General features: G+C 43.7%; 1 protein-coding gene across 2 annotated transcripts in view; it reads right to left on the minus strand.

Annotated features, from left to right (window-relative positions):
* Positions 1-369: 369 nt before the first annotated feature.
* Positions 370-22,958, minus strand: part of GPALPP1 (GPALPP motifs containing 1) — a 76,057-nt gene continuing 53,468 nt past the window's right edge. Inside the window, exons 14-16 of one of the 2 annotated variants that reach the window (XR_005782438.1) lie at positions 17,467-17,568; positions 3,959-4,116; positions 370-648 (exon numbers count right to left, since the gene is read on the minus strand). The gene's annotated coding sequence lies outside the window, so the exon portion shown is untranslated. Of the gene's footprint in view, positions 652-3,958; positions 4,117-17,466; positions 17,569-22,958 lie in introns of both variants that reach the window. The other variant, XR_005782437.1, reaches the window with a different exon arrangement.

Genomic DNA, 22,958 nt, shown 5'->3' on the forward strand with positions numbered 1-22,958 from the left:
GTGGGCAGGATCTGTGACTATGATGAATGTTACTCCTGTGCTGAAGTTGTGTATTGTGGCAAAGTTGAAAGGATTTTGCAAATCCGTTGATTTTGAGTTAAGCAAAAAGGAAATTATCCTGGGTGGATATGAATCAGATGAAAGCCCTGAAAGTGTCAGCAACAGTCTCTTGCTGGCTTGGAAGCAGGTCATTAGGAGTTCTAGAACTGCAAGGAAATGAGTTCTGCCAACAACCATAGAAGGTCCGAAGAGAACCTGGAGCCTCAAATGAGACCCCATCTCATGGCAGTGCCACTGTGGTTGCAGCTTTGTGAAACCCTCGGCAGAGGAGCCAGCTATGCCACGCCAAGAGTCCTGATCCATGGAAACTGTGAGATAATAAATGTGCATTATTTTAAGCTATTATATTCCAGGTAATATGTTACGCAGCATCATGCTGAGTGCTGGGGATGCAATGGTTCACAAGGCAAGCACAACCCTGCCCTCTAGGAACACAAACAAGGAAATAGACGACTAACTATTCTCTGACGAACGAATAAAGGAGTAGTACGTTTGAGTTAAGTACTTTGAATTAAGTGCTTGACTTAAGTGCTTCTGCCACTCCATCACGAGCAGGATTCTTCAACTGCAGGTCTGCTGCCACAATGTCTGCTGGGAAGGGGAAACAGAATGTGGGAAGGAGGAGGACATGAGTGGGGGAGGGGAAGGGGGGAATCCCTTCCAGGTAGGGAGGGAAGGGAAAACAAAAATCCATTTGCTTCTAAGAGGAAAGGCAGAGGAAGAAGAAAGAGGGGATGATGTACCACGGGTTTGTCTTCCCTCACTTTCCTCCCCCAAGCTGGGAGAGGAGGGAGGTTTTAAATAACCAGAAAGTTTGGGAGGTGGGGCACCTGGGTGGCTCAGTTGGTTAGGCAACTGACTTCGGCTCAGGTCATGATTTCACAGTTTGTGGGTTCGAGCCCCGCGTCAGGCTCTGTACTGACAGTTCGGAGCCTGGATTCTGTGTCTCCCCCTCTCTGTGCCCCTCCCCTGCTCACGCTCTGTGTCTCTCTGTCTCTCAATAATAAATAAACATTAAAAAAAAAAAAAAAGAAATTTGGGGGAGATTTTAGAGTAAGGGGACATTGCTCCTTTTTTCTATGGGTAAATACTGGGAAATTTTCAAGTGTCCTTAAAAGAATGCGAAATCCAGCCCCTACCCAGCTGAGGCAGGAAACTGTGGATCTAGGCAGAGGGAGGATCAGAGACAGCATCCCCGTCCCTCCTCCCCCACTCCTGCTCAGCTCTGCTGTCTGCAATCTTATCCACAGCCAGCTCATTTGGTCCCACTTTCTTCTTCTGAGGCACAAGACAAAAGAAACCTTCAGGATATTTATTTGTTCAGAAGCGAACTTATGATTTACTCAATAAGTGAAGAACTTGTGAGCCACTGCTAGTCATGAGTAAGCATGGAATCAGATTTCCGAGAATGTTTCACCCTTCACGCGGTGGGAGGACAATGAAAGAGATGGTTTTAAGCCAGAAGAGACTAGGGTACTTTTAATTAGCAAGATCAAGTGTTATCCCTCAGGAGGGTGATGGTGGCTTGAGCCCAAGATGAGACCACCATTAGCAAAAAAAGAGAGCTTTCTTCTTCTTCTTGTTCTTGTGATTCTTGTAGCATCTGGATGTATCTAGAGTATAATTGGCCCCATTAAAAGCAACACCTTGGAGTGGAGATTTTTCGGGTTCAGTTTTGTTTCCCGGGGAGACATGTGGCAGTGTCTGGAGACATTTTTGGTTGTCATAACTTGAGGGGGGGTGCTACTGGCATCTAGCGGATAGAGGCCATCCCTGCAGCCAACCACCCTATGATGGTTAAAGACAGCCCCCCACGATAAAAACTATTCGGCCCGGTTGTCAATTGTGCTGCTGTTGAGAAATGCTTCCTTGGAGGGGCGCCTGGGTGGCTCAGTCGGTTAAGGGTCTGACTTCGGCTCAGGTCATGATCTCGCGGTTCGTGAGTTCAAGCCCTGCGTCGGGCTCTGTGCTGACAGCACAGAGCCTGGAGCCTGTTTCAGATTCTGTGTCTCCCTCTCTCTCTCTGACCCTCCCCCGTTCATGCTCTGTCTCTCTCTGTCTCAAAAATAAATAAACGTTAAAAAAAAAAAAAAAAGAAATGCTTCCTTGCAGAAGCCGATGTTGCTAAAGGGAGGTGCACCAGCCCACATGAGGGTGAAAGGGAGGAGCAGGGAAGAAAGAGTGCGGCCTGAGTGAAGGCCTGTGGGGCACAGCCAGTGGGGGATCTGAACAGGGTGAAGCCTAGAGCAGGAGGTGGCTCAGAGACTGGGGGCAGCTGCAGAGGTGAGCCCGCTCAGGAAGAATCTTTAAGCCATGTACATACAGACTCTGGACTTCATTTCAAGGTCCTGAGGGGGAGAGATTGGAGGGTTTTAGGCAAGGCTGCGGCAGCAGAGTTTTGCCCCTTACAGCTTACAAAGGAATTGCAATGACTTCTCAGTGGATCTTCACCATAACTCAGTGAGGAGGGAAGGAGGGCTGTTATTATTTCTATTTGTAAAATACATCTGCATGTCTTGACTGTCTTCACTACGCAGGGGCCATAAGCTGCCCTCCTGCCTACGACGGGAGGAAATTTGGGAACCAGGAAAGAGAAATAAGAGGTGCATTCCCGGCTTCACACGCAGAAGTGGCAAAACGGCATAGAGGGGTCTTAATTGCCCTATTTGTCTGCCAACCACCAATGTGTTGGCTTTGCTCTGGTTATTTTCCCTTTGATGAACCTTGGCTACGCATCAGCTACTTAGAATCACACAATTAAATCAAGTTCTGCTTCGGCAACCAGCTGCACATAAATTGTGATATTAGTTGAAATAAGAATAAACTATAAGAAGAGTTCATACCTACAATGGGCAGTATTATCCCTATGGGAGCGTGATCAACCAGTCAAAAGTCAATGGGCTGTGAAACCTTACTGAAACCAGATGTTAGTTAAATACGGAAGTGTGGGAAGATGAGCAGCAGAGAGAGAACAGCTTGCCTTCATAAATGGATTAGGATGAAATACTGGCATTCAGAGAGAAGTACAGCACAGTTAGAAAGAACATCTCATTTGCGGTATGGCTCGTTCATATTGAAGGGGAGAACAAAGATAAAAAGAATTAAACATCCTTACAACTTACAGCCCTTTGACAAGTTCTGAGACAGGCAGAGTGATCTTCTGGGAACTCAACTGCCTTCATGTTAAGACTTTGCTAGGGGGCGCCTAGGTGGCGCAGTCAGTTAAGCGTCCGACTTCAGCCAGGTCATGATCTTGCGGTCCGTGAGTTCGAGCCCCGCGTCGGGCTCTGGGCTGATGGCGCAGAGCCTGGAGCCTGTTTCCAGTTCTGTGTCTCCCTCTCTTTCATGCTCTGTCTCTCTCTGTCCCAAAAATAAATAAAAACGTTGGAAAAAAAATTTTTTTCAAAAAAAAAAAAAAAAGACTTTGCTAAAGCCAAAAGGCAAACTTAGCTTAAGATTAGCCCAACCTCCAGGATCCTGTAAATCTCCCTTAACATATAAAAATTCCTTTGGAAACTTCCTTTATCTCTACTCCCCGAGATACAGGTGAGCAATCATCCCCCAAGTATATGGCTCCCTGATATACATCTGAAGGGTCTCCTGACTCAGGTTTTACTAGACAGTAGTAAGTGACCTTTTCCTAACAATAATAGCTAACCCCCTCAAGGTCCTGGAAACCTTACTTTCAAATTCTTCAGAGACTTACGCTATCCCTAACCCCCTTCCAACTTGGAAGTACATAACCAGCCACTCCTCACAACCCCAGTGCAGCTCTTTCTGTCCAAGGGTTGTGTCCCCGTGCTTTAATAAAACCACCCTTTTGCACCAAAGATGCCTCAAGAATTCTTTCTTTACTGTTCACGCCAAACCCCAACATTTTCACATTAATATCACTTACTTTCAGAGCATCTCCTACTCATAGTCCATAAATCGGCTGCCTGGAATTCACAATACGCTGACTTCCTGGGGGATACGATGAACCTTCTCCATGGGATCTTTATTTATAATGTCCTCCAACCACGCTGAGAGTGAAGGTGCAGTGTTGTGCCTTCTGTTCTGCAGGTGGTGAGGAGGAGGATTCTGTGAATAAACTGCGTATTTACTGGCCGAGGTCAGCGATTCCTTAACAAATTCTCTGGTTTATCCTGGAGATACTTGCAAATACATATACATTAAATTGAAAACCAGAATAAATTCAAGAAATAATTTCCATCAGCAACCATGACTGTTTTCAGTAGTTTAGCATTAGTAACAACGCTAAGGCTTCACCCTCTGCATTTATTTTTCTAAGCTGTAGATGACACATGACATCATGTGTTCTAGAACCTTCAGTGGCTCCCTCTGTTTTCAAGATAAAATTCAAAGGTCTGGCATACAAAGCTGTTCACAATCTAATACCACCTACTCTGCCTGATTTTCTTCCCCCATTTGGGATCTTGATATGGAAGCCATGTAACAGCCACAACAGGGGCCTGCCAGTCCATATAACTTATGCCCATGTTAATGCCTCCTCATTTCTAACAATGTTGTTTCTTCCATCGAGACTGCTCTCCCTACACTCTACCTGGCAAATTTTTCTGGATCACTTTAAATAACAAATTGGATGGGGCTGTAGAAAAAATGACTCTGCTTGGAAACCCAGGTTTTGGGAGTCAGAGTGTCCTTGTCCTTTGACCTGTACGTGAATGTTAGTTTGATTCTAACATTGGTCATTTGCAAGTAGATACCTGCCCAGATCACAAGGATTCCCCTCTTTTGGGAACTGCCACCTTGATCCACCTGTCTCAGGCGTAAAAGGAGGAAGCAAGCCTACATAAGAGAGTTTCTTTACCAAAACGGTCGGGAGGCCATAAACCAAGAAGAATTTATGCCCACCCTCATCGGAGGAACCATAAATGTTGTGCCAGCTGCAAGCCCTCGGCCTGGACTTAACTCCTCCTCACCAGGACACCTGAATTGTTAGCATTCTTCACTCCAAAAGGAGCCAAGAGGATTCGACAAATTTCAATCCCTCGTTTGAATGTTAACTCAGTCAATCCCAGGTCACATATTTTCCGTCTGTGTTCTGCATAGAGGGCCTAAATGAGAACTGCACTTATGAACTTTTGCCTTTATAACCCTGCCCCTCTCTGTCCTCCTCAGAAAAAGAGTCAGGTTCTTACCTACATCTTTGTCTCCAGAGTTGCAATCCTAACCGCCTAACTAAAAGGCTATCTGATTCAGGGTGCCTGGGTGGCTCAGCTGGTTGAGCATTTGACCTTGGCTCAAGCCATGATCTCACGGCTCAGTTCGTGAGTTTGAGCTCACTGCTGTCAGCACAGAACCTGCTTCTTATCCTCTGGCCCTTCTCTCTCTGTGCCCCCTCCACTCAAGCGCTCTCTCTCTCTCTCTCTCTCTCTCTCTCAAAAATAAAATTTTTTTAAATGCCCATTTGATTAAATTTTCAGTGAATTTTTTTCTTGGTGGACACAAAAATGGACCTCTGGCAGCTGTACTTGTATCACAGGATCCACAGATTTTAGAGCTAGTGTTTGACACCCTGTAAAATTCTCTTTTCTGGAAATTTTTAATTGGGATCCAGGAAGAATTAGGTCATACTCATTATGTGTCTGGAACTGCAACTTGTAAGTTTAACAACTGTGAGGCAGCCATTTTCACTGTGAACCTGCAGAGGATGCAGAGGAATGAAGTCCACGGAGAGAGAAGCGTATAACAAATCTACATGGAGAAGCAGAGGTGACAGATGGAGAAAGATACCTGGAGGCTTGGCTGACCTTAATTTCAGTTCCTTTCTTTTTTTTTTTAAGTTTATTTACTTACTTTGGGGGTGGGGTGGGAGAGGGGCAGAGAAAGAGGGAGAGAGAGAATCCCAAGCAGACTCTGCACTGTCAGCACAGAGCCCGATGAGAGGCTCAGACTCACAAACCATAAGATCACGACCTGAGCCAAAGTCAAGAGTCAGACACAACCAACTGAGCCACTCAGGCGCCCCTGTTTCACTCAATTCTAATGCTCTGGTTGGTGCAATTATTTCTGCCTTTTGGGTTGAGGTGCGTGGGGACGGTCTTTTGGCCTCCAGGAGAGCCTTTAAGAATACGACAGCATATCTTGCCTTTCCTAGTCCATTATCCACAACACCGCTGCTGTCTAGAAGTCAGATTTCCTCTGCAGTGGACAGAGGTTTACTCTGGAGATCTTTGTAGCCAGAGTGAATCTGATCAAGTACTTCCTGATTGGGGGGTAGGGTGGCAGCTGTATCTGGGAGTATCTATCTGTCAGCATGGCCTGAGATTGTAACATTTTGTTTTGGGATAGTTCCTAGGTTAAAAAAAAAAAAAAAAAAAAAAAAACCCTGGAAAATGGTCCACAGGCATAGGCTGACTTCTAGGGGATTTTTTGTTTGTTTGTTTCGCTTCTTTTATCAAGAGGCACTGGCTGCCACAGCTCCTCTTGGCCACCATGTCCAATTGTTCAGAAAAAGAAGTTACCATTCTCTTTAAGGGCCCCAGCATTTGGGATAAAACCCCTACAGCTATGCCTTGCCTTTCATGTACAGACAAATCAAACAGCTTGTCAAAATCAGGAAATGCTAAGGCTGGAGCTTCATAAATAGGGCTTTACTTGCCTAGCTTCAGTTTGCAGGGCTTCAGGAAAAAAAGGGGGGGGGGACAGTTTTAGTTCAAGTCTTGACTGGATTCCAAGTCAAGAGAATGAAAGAAAACTGGAAACCTTAGTTTGGAGAGCCATAGTCAGATATTCAAGGAAACCAGAATTCAGGATCCAGGTTTATAGGCAAACAACAAACACTAAGACAATCAGAATTAAATCTAACATCCACAAAGATATATTATTGGAACATAATTTTTCTCTAAAAGCACCCTCATTTCCATCAAAGATAGCCAAAACGAGTATTAATGTGTTTGGAAAACAAGTCCAGTTTTAACAAACTTGGCCCAATAATTTTTTAAATTTTATTTATTCATTTTGAGAGAGAGCGTGCATGCACATGAGCGGGGAAGGGGCAGACAGAGGGAATGAGAGAGAATCCCAAGCAGCCTCTGCACTGCCAGCACAGAGCCAGATGCGGAACTTGAACTCACGAACTGTGAGATCATGACCTGAGCCAAAATCAAGAGTCTGCCGCTTAACCACTTAAATGCTTAACGGATTAAGCCACCCAGGCGCCCCCAGGGTGGATTTAAACAGGGAACAACAACAAACAGAACAACAAACAAACCAAACAACCAAGTGGGAGAGTGATTTCTTCAATCTCCCAGATCCTAGATCAGTCCGTTAGATCACTCCCATTTCGCCAGGCTGGAGCATCCAACCCTCCGAATGGCTGGGTCGTGTGATCCTTTGTCACTTGGGGATGTCTAGACTCAACACTGGACCCTAATCAGTGTTCAATCTCCCAGAGTGTTTAGCAGAAAGGCCCTGTTTACCCAGTGTATTCTGACTGTTATGCTGTCTTGCCCAGACTTTGTGAGAGAGCTTTAGTTTTACTTCTAAGATCTCTGCCACGGACCTGGCATGATTTATCCCAACAGAAATCCTTCGGGTAAATATAATCAGAGTTTCAAATGAGATCTGGATTTCAAATGAGGACAGAATGGCACGCCAGTGGTCACAAGCACCAAAAAAGGGTGAATCTCCTCCAAGGAATCTGCCCCTGGTCCTGATAGCTTGAACCGTTTAACCCAAGCAAGCTTCCGCTGCCTGCTGCTCCGTCCATCGGAACCCAGGGAACTGGAGGGCAGAACCTCAGGACAGCTGTCCCATCTGGGTCACCAAATTTGTAACCGAACCAACAGGCGTTTCCGCCTTGGTGAGTCACAGAAACTGCACCAAGTGAGTTGTCGCACAAGGAAAACCTTATTTGGAAGCTTGGACTCCTTATTTGCTGCAAATAAAGTTTCCTTTAAGGGACGACTGACCTGGTGCAGTTTCTATGACTCACCAAGGAGCCAACACGCGTTGGTTTGGTTACAGTTGTGACTACTTTCCTCTTTCATCTTCAACCCTTCCACCTCCGTTTGCTTATCTCCAAGCCACAGCTGAATAGCAGGCCATTGTGTGATTACTGCACAAGTGATTTATCTCTTTTCCTATGGATAGAGTCGTAAGTTGCTTCCTTTTTTTTCTTTCTTGTTTCAATATTTCACAAAAAAACCCACAAAGACTATTATATATATCTACAATGCATACAAGTAACGATCCTTAGGGTGTATTTCTTGAGAGTGGAATTGCGGAGCTGGAAGTTACCCACTACACATGTTCAACTTTACAAGACAATATCAAATCGTTTTCTAAAGTCATTGTGTTACAGTAGGCAGTTAGTCAGGTTCTAACACAATACCGGGAGGCCAGCACGAGGAAGTCATGGCCAGCTATCGGGAAGGTCAGAGGCGGGTCCTGACAGCTCTCCCCAAGAAGCCGGATCTACCCAGGCAGAACTAAGATGGCAGGTGCCACGACAAGCAACCTCTGACCAAATTAGGAGGAAAAAGCTTGAAACACTGCTTGCCGCCCAAGTAATACGTATTCTGCCCGCTAGTTAACAACTGTCAATAAAAGATAGAAACATCCCCACCTTGCGTGCAGCTCGCTCATGCTCTTCCGCCCGCTTGCGCGCCTGCGCACCTGCGCATGTTCGCTAGGTCTCCCTCGGTCCTTCCGGCTCCCCGCCTCCCTCTCTAGTTCGCCGGCGCTCATATCTCGAGAGTGTGCTTTTTTGCTTTAATGAACTTGCCTGCTTGTGTCACTCATGAGCTGTGCCGCGTGTTTGTCCTTGAATCGGTTCCCTTGACCAAAAACCGTCCGCGAGTCCTTTGGCTCTGTCTGGCTAGAGGCCCCAGGGCCCAGGATCTCCCCAGTTCACCTGACAACAATTGTACAAGTTTATATGCGCACCGTCATTAATAGCCAAAAAATAACTAATATTTACAAAGCATTATGATATGCCAGGTAGTCACTCACTGATAGTTTAATGTTGCCCTGTTTTTGCCTTCTTAGGATAAATACTTGGTCATGATGATTCTTATTTGTAATATACTGGTGGGTTCAGATAGTTAATAGTCTCTAGATTTTTGCATTCATACTCAGAAGTGAAAAGGCTCATAGTTTCTTTTTCTTGTCCTGACACTGTTTGGGTTTGAAGTCAAAGAAACACCAGCTTCAAGAAATGAGGTTATCCCTCTCATTCTGTTTTCTGGCATGATTTGTATAGTTGTTTTCTGTTCCTTGAGAATTGTCAAAACTCAATAGTAAAATCATTAGGAGTGGGGCCTTTTTGTTGGGGGCAAGGTTGAGGATGTCCTTAATAATCATGTCAATTTCTTTATTAGTAGTCTCTGTGTTTTTTGGCATTTTATGTTTTGTTGGTTTTTTTTTTTTTTCAGAATGTATCTCTTTTATCCAGGTTGCCAATACTCATTTTATTTTTTTATTACTTTAAACTCTATTATTGTTTTCTAGTCTGTAATTGTTTCTTGTCTGATGTTTTCTTCATTAGTTTTTCCAGTTATTTATTTATTTTTTTAAATGTTTATTTATTTTTGAGACAGAAAGAGACAGAGCATGAATGGGGGAGGGTCAGAGAGAGAGGGAGACACAGAATCTGAAATAGGCTCCAGGCTCTGAGCTGTCAGCACAGAGCCCGACACGGGGCTCAAACTCACGAACCGCGAGTTCATGACCTGAGCCGAAGTTGGACGCCCAACCGACTGAGCCACCCAGGCGCCCCTCCAGTTATTTTTTAAAAAACAGCTTTTAGCTTCATTGATATTCTCTACTGTGTGATTCGTTGATCTTCTCTGCTTAATTTCTGCTTTTATTTTTATTGATTTCTTCTGGTTTCCTTGGGTATGACCTGTTGCTTGTTTTCTGATTTCTTCAGCTCATTTGTTTATAGTATTCTGGTTTTTGCTTGTTGGGTTGTTTTCTTATTTTTTGCTTGGAATAATCTTCCCTCAGTTCCACAAAGCCAGTCCTCCTCTTCCAACGGCTCCTGCCCACACCCTCGAAACTTGTAGCTTCTCCAAACCCTCTCCGTTCCTCTCCCTGCTTTATTTTTATTTTCCTCTATAGCATTAATAATAGCTATAGCTATAATAAATATAGCATATTTATTACCATCAAACATATTCTTTATTTTTTATTGCCTATTTCCCTGCATTATCATGTGAGTTCTTTTAGTTTTAGTTAATTTATAGAATTGTTCAATCATCATCATATCTAGAACATGTTATTCTTTATTATCTGTTATTTTTCTGCCCATTTTTTAAGTTGGATTGTTTGGGTTTTTTTTTTTTACTGTTGAGTTGTATCACTTTCTTACATGAATTAGATCTTTATCTTCTCCCCACATAAGACAGTATAAGTATATCCTCATTGACCTCTGGTTGGTTTCTGGCCAACCCTGCTTCCCTTTCTCAACATGCTAGGAATCATCTTGGTTTAGCTCTAGATTTTAATCACAGGAAGAAAGAAAAGAGCCCTCCTGCAGTCTGCCCCCAGCACCAGATCACAATTCCTTTCTCTCTTTCTTTTTTTTTTTTTTAATTTTTTTTTCAACGTTTATTTATTTTTGGGACAGAGAGAGACAGAGCATGAACGGGGGAGGGGCAGAGAGAGAGGGAGACACAGAATCGGAAACAGGCTCCAGGCTCCGAGCCATCAGCCCAGAGCCCGACACGGGGCTCGAACTCACGGACCGCGAGATCGTGACCTGGCTGAAGTCGGACGCTCAACCAACTGCGCCACCCAGGCGCCCCTCCTTTCTCTCTTTCTGAAAGAGATGAGGAAAAGAGCTCTCTTCCATAGCCTTTGTAATGTCCAGATTCATACACTTTTTTTGTAGCATTTTTACCATCAAACATTCTATATATTTTACTTATTATTTCTCTCTCCCTGTTAGAATGTAAGCCTTTGATTTATTTTTTATTTTTTTAAAGTTTATTTATTTCTTTTGAGAAAGAGGGGTCGGGGAAGGGCAGAGAGAAAGGGAGAGGGAATCCCAAGCAGGCTCCTCCGTTGTCAGTGCAGAGCCCCACGTGGGACTTGATCCCTCAAACTATGAGGTCATTACCTGAGCTGAAATCAAGAGTTGGACTCTTAATCGACTGAACCACCCAGGCACCCCTAGAACACAAGCCTTTTAAATTTTAGCAGATAGGGGCGCCTGGGTGGCTCAGTCGGTTAAACATCGGACTTCGGCTCAGGTCATGATCTCACCGTTCGTGAGTTCAAGCCCCACGTCGGGCTCTGTGCTAACAGCTCAGAGCCTGGAGCCTGCTTCACATTCTGTGTCTTCCTCTCTCTCTGCCCCTTCCCTGCTCATGCTGTGTCTCTCTCTGTCTCAAAAATAAACATTTAAAAAAAATTAAAAATAAATAAATAAATTTTAGCAAATATATGAAATTGTTCAGTCATTATCATAACCCATTTGTATTAGGGCAGGGCCAGAGGAGGGGAGGGAGCCAGCAGCCTTTGCTAGTTTGCTACTTTGAAAGTTCCATCTTTTTGCTTAGGACAGCTTGGGTTGGCTCTCATTATTTGTAGACACAGAGTTCTAAAATAACATGTTAACAATTGAATATGAGAATTAAGCTGTATAATTTAACAGGGTAAACTATGTTTTAAAAAAATCCTCTTTAGGAATATGTAAAACACCATGGAAACGCAATAAGCAAAATCCATTAAGTGGGAAACGCTTTAGGATAAATTGTCCAATATTTTCAAAAGATAAATTGCAAGGAGAAATAAGCAGAGGGAGAGGGAATTTCTATATTAAAAAGATGCTTAAGGGGTGCCTGGATGGCTCAGTTGGTGGAGCATGTAAGTCTTGGTCTCAGGGTAGTGGGTTTGAGCCTCACACTGGGTGTAGAGATTACTTAAAAATAAAATCTTTTAAAAAATAATAAAAATACAGGTATTTTTTATACCATAAAATGGTGGCTCAGTCGGCTAAGCACTCGACTTCAGCTTGAGTCATGATTTAGTGTTCATGAGTTCAAGCCCTGCATCAGGCTCTCTGCTGCCTGCTTTGGAGCCTCTGTTTCCTTCTCTCTCTGCCCCTCCCCCACTCACGAGTGTGTGCTCTCTCTCACTCTTTCTCTCTCAAAAATGAATAAACATTTATAGAATGTTTTTAAAATCTTTATTCACTTTTGAGACCGAGAGAGCGCGCGAGCGAGCGTGAAGAGGGAGGGGTAGAGAGAGAGGGAGACACAGAATCCGAAGCAGGCTCCAGGCTCTGAGCTGTCAGCACAGAGCCCGACGCGGGGCTTGAACCCATGAACTGCGAGATCACAACCTGAGCCGAAGTCGGTCGCTCAACCAACTGAGCCACCCAGGCACCCCACAAATAAACATTAGAAAAAAAATGATATAGTCATATTTTAAAACAAATAAATACAGATTTTTTAAAAGTTTACAATTTTTTATGAGTCAAATGAGGAAATTCAAACATTCATCTGATATTTGGTGAAGTTAAGAACTTACTAATTTTAAAATATATATAGTAATAACATTTGGTTATGTTTGTTTTATTATTTTATTTTATTTTATTTTAGAGATAGAGCATGAACAGGGTAGAGGGTCAGAGGGAGAGAGAGAGAAAGAATATTAAGCAGACTCCATGCTCAGTGAGGAGCTCCACTAGAGGCTCAATCCCACAACCCTGGGATCACGACCTGAGCGGAAATCCAGAGTCAACGCTCAACGGACTGAGCCACCCAGGCGTCCCCATGTGGTTATGTTTTTAAAAAGAGAATTATCTTGGGGCACCTGGGTGGCGCAGTCGGTTAAGCGTCCGACTTCAGCCAGGTCACGATCTTGCGGTCTGTGAGTTCAAGCCCCGCGTCAGGCTCTGGGCTGATGGCTCAGAGCCTGGAGCCTGTTTCCGATTCTGTGTCTCCCTCTCTTTCTGCCCCTCCCCCATTCATGCTCTGTCTCTCTCTGTCCCAAAAATAAACGTTGAAAAAAAAATTAAAAAAAATAAAAAAAGAGAATTATCTTTTAGAAACATACTAAAACATTTCAGAAGAAATACGATGTCCCTGATACGCTTCAAATAATCAGGGTAGGGGAGTGGATGAGAGCATAAATGAAGGAAGAATGGTCATGAATTGATAATTATTGAATTGGGGTGATGAGAAGGGTCATTATACTATTCCCTATACTTTTGTGTATATTTAAAATTTTCTACAGTAAGAGCTTTTTAAAAGTTCTTCTTTATAATTACTGACCTGGAGATCTAAAAAAATAAGCGAGAAAAGAAAACTACAAAAGCCGTTATGTAAAGATTATACTAATTACTGTCATGGTCTAGTAGGGGAGATAAGAAAGTAAAGATGCAATTATGATACAATGCGATTAAACTCTATCATAGAAGTATCGCAGGGTAGTATATGTGTAGGCCAGGGTCACTCAACCTAGTCTGGAGTATCGGGGAAAGAGAAAGATGTGGAGAATAGCACTCTGCCCAGAGTGGACATGAATTATAGCTCTGTTTGGCTTCGATGATGACCGAGACCCAAGTGTACGTCCACCTGCTGCTACTCCTGGCCTCTGTTTTAATCATTCTCTCTATGTCCTCTGAGACATCTATTTATCTGAAAACACAGTCTCAGTCTGTACACCCGGCACCTTCTTGCCTTACCAGAAACCTGACTCTTCCTGGAGACGTGGCCTCCCTGTGGACCTTCCAGGTAGAGGCCATCTGTCTTCCCACAGCTGGTCCTTGTGGCTGAGGGCAGGCAAGGCATTGACTTTTCCTTCTGGATACCATCCCACCCCATGCCACCTCCTGTTCCTCTTTCTCCTCTTATGTCCTCAACCTCTTCTCTCCATTGGTCTTTTATTATCCAACTATGTTCAAGTTTCTGCATCCTAGGGGTGCCTGGCTGGCTCAGTTGGCAGAGCATGTAACTCTTGATCTCTGCGTTGTGTGTTCAAGCCCCACGTTGGGTGTGGAGCACACTTAAAATGAAAAGAAAGTAAGAAAGAAAAAAGAAAGGAAGAAAAGAAGGAAGGAAGGAAGGAAGAAAAAAAGGAAGAAAGAAAGGAAGAAAGAAAGAATGTTAGTTTCTGCAACCTGGTCATAGAACCAAAAAAAAAGAAAGAACTATGCCCAACGTGAAGCTTGAACTCACAACCCTGAGATCAAGGGTTGCATGGTCTTCCAACAAAGGTAGCCAATTGCCCCATAATGCCTTTCTTTCTTTCTTTCTTTCTTTCTTTCTTTCTTTCTTTCTTCCTTCCTTCCTTCCTTCCTTCCTTCCTTTCTTTCTTTCTTTCTTTCTTTCTTTCTTTCTTTCTCCTCTTTCTCTCTCTCTTTCTTGAGTGCAAGCTGGGGAGTGGCAGAGGAACAGGGAGAGAGAGAATCTCAAGCACCAACATGGGGCTCTATCTCACAACCAGGAGATAATGACCTGAGCTGAAATCAAGAGTTGGAAGCTTAACTGATCGAACCACCCAAGCGCTCTCATTTCTGATTTGAGTAATTTGAATCTCCATTCTATTCCCTTGGCCACTCTAGCTAAAGATTTGTCAATTATGTTGATGTTTTCAAAGAACCAATTTTTGAGTTCATTGCTTTTCTCTATTGTTTTTCTATTGTCTACTTAATTAGTTTCTCTTCTAATTCTGATCATTTCCTTTCTCTGCTTGTTTTGGGTTTAATTTGCCCTTCTTTTCCCAATGTCATGAGGTGAAAGCCTAGCTTATTAGGTTTCTTCTTTCTAAAAGGTGTTTAAAGCTATTAATTTCCCTTGCAACAAATATGCAAGCTCAAATTTGTTTTCATTTTCATTTATCTCTAAGTATTTTCTAATCTCTTTGTGATTTCCTCTTACTGAAAGTAATGCTGCAATTTCCAAATGCAAAGGACACATCAGGTGCACTCAGTGTAGCGCTAGACATAGTAATTACTCCCTCTTTAAAATTCTGTCTTCCAAAGTTAAGAAAAAAATTTTAACTGCTTTTCCTCTGTTTATTCTTATTCAGATACTTTCATGGACTCCTCTTCTTCCACTAACCCACTAAATGTTAATGTTCTTTGTTATTCCTCAGCAGGACAAAAATAGACCCAAGAATCAGAATGGTACTGAAGAGGTCCACCTTGCTCCAGTCTATTGTACTTTCCATGGGTTTAGACAAATGTATAATGACATATATCTATTGTTATAGTATCATACAGTGCAGAGTATTTATTTGCTTTTTTTTATTTTCAGAGAGAGAGAGAGCACAAGTGGGGGAGAGAGGCAGAAGGAGAGCGAGAATCTTAAGAAGGTTCTATGCTCAGCAAGGAGCCCAACACGGGGCTTGATTTCATGACCCTGGGATCATGACCTGAGCCAAAATCAAGAGTCACATGCTCAACTGACTGAGCACCTGGGCGTCCCAGAGAGCAGAGTATTTTTATTGCTCTAAACATCCTCTGTGCTCTGTATATTCATCACTTCCCACACTCTCAACTCTGGCAGCCACTGATCTTTTTATTGTCTCCACAATATTGCCTTTTCCAGGGGCGCCTGGGTGGCTCAGTCGGTTGGGCGGCCGACTTCGGCTCAGGTCATGATCTCGCGGTCCATGAGTTCGAGCCCCGCGTCGGGCTCTGTGCTGACAGCTCGGAGCCTGGAGCCTGTTTCAGATTCTGTGTCTCCCTCTCTCTGACCCTCCCCCATTCATGCTCTGTCTCTGTCTCAAAAATAAATAAACGTTAAAAAAAAAATAAAAAAAAAATATTGCCTTTTCCAGAATATCATATAGTTGGAATCATACAGTATGTAGCCTCTTCGGATCGGCTTCGTCCACCCAGTAATACATATTTAAGGTTCCTCCATGTCTTTTCATGGCTTGATAGCTCATTTATTTTTAGCGCTGGCCAGTATTCCAGTATCTGGATGGACCCCAGTTTATTTGCCCAGTCACCTTACTGAAGGACACCTTGCTTCTCAGTTTCAGCAATACAAATAGAGCTGCTAAAAACATCCATGTACAGGTTTTTGTGTAGACATTTTCGATTCTTTTGTGTAGATACCAAGAGGTACAATCACTGGGTTGCATGGTAAAAATGTTTCGTTTTGTAAGAAACAATCAAGCTGTCTTCCAAAGTGGCTGTACCATTTTGCATTTCAGCTAGCAATGAAGGAGAGCTCTTGTTGCTCCAAATCCTTGCCAATGTTCGGTTTTATCCGTGTTCCAGATTTTGGCCTAATAGGTATGTGTATTCCATTTACTTTTCACAATGTCCCTAGATGTTACGTAATTTATAGAATATCAAACAACTTGTAAGAAGTGGAGTCATGATTTAAATCTGGTCACTTAAATTTCCAAACTGAGCTCTTTACTATGCAATATTACAGACTCTTCCAGAATCTTCCACATTACCTGCATATATAAAAATACCTTGACGTGGAGACAGATGTAGCTCCACATGCAATCCGGCAGCATGTCGGACATGAAAGCTTTCTGGTATTATTATTATTCCCTTTTCATGCATGTAATATTCTATTGCTATGTAACAAATTATCACAAACCTAGCAACTTAAAACAACCTTCATTTATGAGCTCACAGTTCTATACTTTTTAAAGAGAATATTTTATTTATTTTCTATTACTAAAAATTTTTTTGATGTTTATTTTTTGAGAGAGAGAGAGCAAGCTGGGGAGGGGCAGAGAGAGAGGGAGGGAGAGAGAAATCACAAGCAGACTCCATGCTTTCAGGGTAGAGCCCAACGTGGGCTCGAACTCACGAACAGTGAGATCATGACTTGAGCTCAAGTCGGACACTTAACCGACTGAGCCACTCAGGTGCCCCTAAAAAGAATATTTATTAAGGTAAATTACTGTTTGCTAGAACTTCCCCTGATATGGTCCACAGAACACTCATCTTGAAAGACAGTCTGTGAAATAAGGGTTCTGCAATTTGACTTGTTGGAGAAACCTCATATTCATTTCCCCTCTGAAATACTATATTCATAATGTTGTGTAAAAGTTATAGAGTCTGTGAAATCCTGCAGTATAGAAACCTGCTTAACGTTAACTCGTTATTTATCAAATTTATTTGACCACACAACCATTCTGGGAGGAAACATATATTATCATCTAGGAGAACAATTTCTGGGGAGTTTACTTTAAAAAACACAGATATAGGGGCGCGTGGGTGGCTCAGTTGGTTAAGCATCTGACTTTGGCTCAGGTCATGATCTCATGGTTTGTGGGTTCGAGCCCCGTGTTGGGCTCTGTGCTGATAGCTCAGATCCTGGAGCCTGCTTCGGATTCTGTGTCTCCCTCTTTCTCTGCCTCTTCCCCACTCATGCTCTGTGTCTCCCTCTCAAAAATAAATAAACATTAAAAAAAATTTTTTTTTAAATGCAGATATATATATAGACAACTTACTCATTTTTCCAGCAAACACAGGGTGGCCACTTAGCAGCAGGTGCTGTGCTGGGCACTCATAGGAAGAGTCAGAACCACGGTATCTTCACAACTTCATACTAGCTGTGGAGCCAGAGAATAAACAAATCATCATCAAACATTATTAAAAACTGAGATAAGAACTATCAAGAAGTATAGGGAACATGTGAGAATATCATTTAGACTGGGAAAGGGTCTTTAGATCAGGAAAGGGCAGGCTTCTTTGACAAAGTGACATTTCAGCTGAAGTCTGAAAGATGAGGGGAAGCCAATCAGGTATTGAGTAGGGAGAAGCATTCTAGACCAGGAGGATGGCGTGTGTAAATGCCTCCCAGGGTCCAGATAATACTGGGTGGGTGGATATTGACAATATTGAGTAATTTGGGGAGAAGGAAGGGTGCCTGGGTGGCTCAGTGGGTTAAGCATCTGACTTTGGCTCAGGTCATGATCTCACGGTTCATGAGTTCAGGCTCTGCATTGGGCTCTCTGCTGTCAGCACAGAGCCCACTTCAATTTTTTGTTAACATTTATTTATTTTTGAAACAGAGACAGAGCATGAATGGGGGAGGGTCAGAGAGAGGGAGACACAGAATCTGAACAGGCTCCAGGCTCTGAGCTGTTGGCACAGATCCCAACGCGGGGCTCGAACTCACGGACCGCGAGATCATGACCTGAGCCGCTTAACCGACTGAGCCACCCAGGCACCCCATCACAGAGCCACTTCAGATCCTCCTTCCCCCTCTCTCTGCCCTGCTGGTGAGCGTGCGCTCCCTCTCTCTCAAAAGAAATAAACATTTAAAAACAATTTTGGGAGAAAGATCACGAATCTTCAGTTTGGGACATGATTACCTTGAGATGTTGTGACATAAAAAGAAATACACATTTGGTCTCTCCTCCCAGTTCCTGGCACAGAGCTTCTAAAACCCTTGTAGCTTCCTGAGTCATAGGGTGAGAGGAGGTTATTCACAATAACACGTAGAGGACGGGGGCTGATTGCCAGAGGGTTGGAACTTTCAAAGCTCCCTGTACACCCCTGAAAAAAAAAAAAAGAATTAATCAATCACGCCAATGCAATGAGGCCTCCACAAAAAACCCTGAACAACAGGATTCGGAGAGCTTCTGGGCTGGTGAGTAAGTACAGGGAGATACTGAGAGGCTGGCATGCCCAGAGAGGGCCCCGAACCTCTGCCCCCATACATTCCTCCCCCACACCATGTCCTATGCATCTCGTCCCTTTGGCTGTTCCTGGGTTGTATCCCTCCATACCAAGCCAGTAACAGCGAACAGTGAAATGTCTCTCTGAGTTCCGCAAACCATTTTGGCCGGTCATCAAACCTGAGAAGAGGGTCAGGAGAATCCCTCAGTCAGAAGTACAGGTAGCAGCCTAGAACTTTTGTTTGGTGTCTGAGGAGGGAGCAGCCTTGTGGGGCAGCCCTTAACCTGTGGCATCGGAGGCTCACTCTGGATAGAGAGTGTCAGATCTGAATTGAGTTGTAGGACACTTAGCTGGTGTCCGTAGAGAATTAGGAAAGTTCTGGGTGTGGAGAAAACCCCACGCATTTGGTGTCAGAATCCTGAGTGTAGAAATGCTGTTTCCTTTTAATTAAACAAAAAAAATTTTATTTAAAAAAAAATTTTTTTTTCAACGTTTATTTATTTTTGGGACAGAGAGAGACAGAGCATGAACGGGGGAGGGGCAGAGAGAGAGGGAGACACAGAATCGGAAACAGGCTCCAGGCTCTGAGCCATCAGCCCAGAGCCTGACGCGGGGCTCGAACTCACGGACCGCGAGATCGTGACCTGGCTGAAGTCGGACGCTTAACCGACTGCGCCACCCAGGCGCCCCAAACAAAAATTTTTTTAACATTTATTTATTTTTGAAAAAGAGAGAGAGACCGAGGGCGAGCAGGGAAGGGGCAGAGAAAGACAGTAACACAGAATCCAAAGTGGGCTCCAGGCTCTGAGCTGTCAGCACAGAGCCTGACACAGGGTTGGAACTCACCGACCACGAGATAATGACCTGAGCCGAAGTTGGATGCTCAACTGACTGAGCCCCCCAAGTGCCCCTTTTTTTCCTCTTTAGATGCCCGTGAGATATTTAAGGGAGATGTAATAGATAATTGGTTATGGGTTTGGAGCTGGAAAATAGATTTAGACTGAATAGTTAAATTATAATTTGCTTGTATTTCAGTAGAAATTGACTAAAATTAAAGTAACTGGAAAAAAAGAATCACTGGTGGGTATATGAGAAATTCGTCACCAAATTTTGTGCCTATTCTAACTAGGGGAAAGATAACTGAGTGGGCCTTTAATTTAGTCTTATGAAAAGTCTAAAAAAGAACAAAGCTTTAGTCTGGCGATGATCAACGCTCTTAAAGCCCCCAGGAGTCCCAGCTGGCCACCATAGTAGCTGTTCCCAAATCCAAAGAGGAAAAGTGTTTGTGTCTGCTTAAAAATGGAGTAATTAATGATGTGGGGAAAAATAATTTTCTTTTATTTGCTTCTCAACATGACGGTTCTCTGATAAGGGATAGAGTGTTAGGATTGAATATGAAGATTGCTAGGAAAAACACATGTGAGCTGATAATGCCTGTGCTGTATGAAGAATGCTCAGATGTTCAGAAGATAAGCTGCAGGGGCCCCTGGGTGGCTCAGTCGGTTGAGCGTCCGACTTCGGCTCAGGTCACCATCTCGCGGTCCGTGAGTTCAAGCCCCGTGTCGGGCTCTGGGCTGATGGCTCGGAGCCTGGAGCCTGCTTCCGATTCTGTGTCTCCCTCTCTCTCTGCCCCTCCCCCGTTCATGCTCTGTCTCTCTCTGTCTCAACAATAAATAAAAACGTAAAAAAAAAAAAAATTTAAAAAAAATAAAGAAGATAAGCTGCAAAGATCACTAAGATAGTATCTTAAAATGTCTAGAGAATTCTCAATATAAAGCTCCTAAAGGGGCGCCTGGGTGGCTCAGTTGGTTGGGCGTCCGATTTGGCTCAGGTCATGATCTCACAGACCGTGAGTTCAGGTCCCGCGTTGGGCTCTGTGCTGCCAGCTCAGAGCCTGGAGCCTGCTTCGGATTCTGTGTCTCCCTTTCTCTCTGCCCCTCCCCTGCTCATGCTCTGTTTCTCTCTGTCTCAGAAACAAATAAAAATATTAAAAAAAAAAAATTTAAAGCTCCTAGAAAATGACTACGTCCACATGGAGTTTCGGATGCCTCAGCAATACTAATAAGAATTAGGGGGCGCTTTGGTGGCTCAGTTGGTTAAGTGTACGACTTCAGTTCAGGTCATGATCTTGCAGTTCGTGGGTTCGAGCCCTCCATCAGGCTCCGTGCTGCCAGCTCAGAGCCTGGAGCCTGCTTTGGATTCTGTGTCTCCCTCTCTCTCTCTGCCCCTCCCCTGCACATTCTCTCTCTCTCACTCTCTCTCTCTCTCTCTCAAAAATAAACATTAAAAATAAAAAAGAATGGGGAAAATAGGGTTATGGCAAGGGGGAGTGCTGGACAAGTTTCCCTGGTAACAAAGCAAAGGTGGGGCCTGCTTTTTCAGGAAGAGGACACGGGAATGTTGTGGGCCAGCAGCACTGAAGGTAAGACGCCACTTCCTGGCCCATAGCCTTGGTCAAGTTGCTTCATGTTCATCCTTGAGATCTTAGCTCAAATTTAAGGGAGCCCACCCTGCTCATCTGCTGCCCCCCCGCCTCCATATGAGGTCCCTGTCCTAGAATCTCATTGGATATGAGTTTGGAGCTAGAAAATAGCCCTTCTCTGACAGCATGTAACAGCACCGTAATTACACCATTCACTGTGCAGAGATCCTAATCCACAGCTTAGGTGAGCAAGAAATGTAATTTAATTTATACATTCAACCATGGTGGTAGAAATATAATTTCAGTCAATTTGAGGTTGCAAAGGGTTCTATATAGATGTAGGATTAAGCTTCTCTTTAAAAAATTTTTTTAATTTTTATTTATTTAAAAAAAAATTTTTTTAACGTTTTATTTATTTTTGAGACAGAGAGAGACAGAGCATGAACGGGGAAGGGGCAGAGAAAGAGGGAGACACAGAATCAGAAGCAGGCTCCAGGCTCTGAGCCATCAGCCCAGAGCCCGACGCGGGGCTCGAACTCACGGACCGCAAGATCGTGACCCGAGCCAAAGTCGGACGCTTAACCGACTGAGCCACCCAGGCGCCCCTAAAAAAATTTTTTTAAACGTTTATCTATTTTTGAGAGACAGAGCATGAGTGGGGGAGGAACAGAATCTGAAGAGAGAGACAGAATCCGAAGCAGGCTCCAGGCTCTGAGCTGTCAGCACAGAGCCCGACATGAGGCTCAAACCGTGAGATCATGACCTGAGCCGAAGTCGGACGCCTAACCGACTGAGCCCCCCAGGCCCCCCAGGAGTAAGTTTCTGTAGTTGAAGGGAGAAGAGGAGGAAAAGAAGTTATTAGAGGGTGACCATTTTGTCTTACTGTTATCTGTCCATGAAGCTGACTGTTAAGATACCTAGAGTCCTATCTGGTTCTATTTCCTTAAGTACCTAGGTTCTTGGGCAACAGCAGCCAGAGAAACCCTTGGAAAAGCTTTTTGCCCTGCCACACCTCCTCTGGGACAATGAACACAGTTTCACTATTTTATTTCTTTTATTATTATTTCTTTTAATGTTTATTCATTTTTGAGAGATGGAGAGAGACAGAGTGACAGCAGGGGAGGGGCAGAGAGAGAGGGAGACACAGAATCCTTAGCAGGCTCCAGGCTCTGAGCCGTCAGCACAGAGCTGACGTGGGGCTCAAACTCATGAACCTTGAGATCATGACCTGAGCCAAAACGAAGAGTCGGACACTTAACTGACTGAGCCACCCAAGTGCCCCCTGGTTAATATTTTTAAAATAGTGTTCACACACACACACACACACACACACACACACACACACACACATATTTACTCCGTCTGGGAATGAGTAGTCAAAGTTATGTGGGAGAAATAATTTTCCAATCTTTACCAGTCTAGTGAGAAGCTTAAGGTTCTTAGAAAGGAAAGGAAAGGAAAGGAAAGGAAAGGAAAGGAAAGGAAAGGAAAGGAAAGGAAAGGAAAGGAGAGGAAAGGAGAGGGGAAAGGAAAGTTTAAAAAGAGAAGACAAGAAAAGAAAGTTTAAAAGTATCCAAAGGTGGAAGCAACACAGGTGTCCACTACTGAACAGATAAACACAATATGGTCTGTACAGAGAATAAGATTTGTTTAGCCTTAAAAAAAAAAAAAAAAAAAACGGCAATTCTGTCACATGCTACAACCTAGATGAACCTTGACAGGATTATAATAAGTGAAGTAAGCCAGTCACAAAAAGGACACACTGTATGATGCACTTACATGAGTGCGCTCAAATTCATAGAGACAAAAAGCAGGATGGTGGTTGCCAAGGGCTGGGGAGGAGGGGATGGGGTTAGTAGTTAATGGGTACAGAGTTACAGTTTTGCAAGATGAAAA

This window comes from Herpailurus yagouaroundi, unplaced genomic scaffold, assembly GCF_014898765.1.
Source record: "Herpailurus yagouaroundi ecotype Mexico unplaced genomic scaffold, PumYag 197, whole genome shotgun sequence".
In the NCBI taxonomy this organism is placed as follows: Eukaryota; Metazoa; Chordata; class Mammalia; order Carnivora; family Felidae; genus Herpailurus; species Herpailurus yagouaroundi.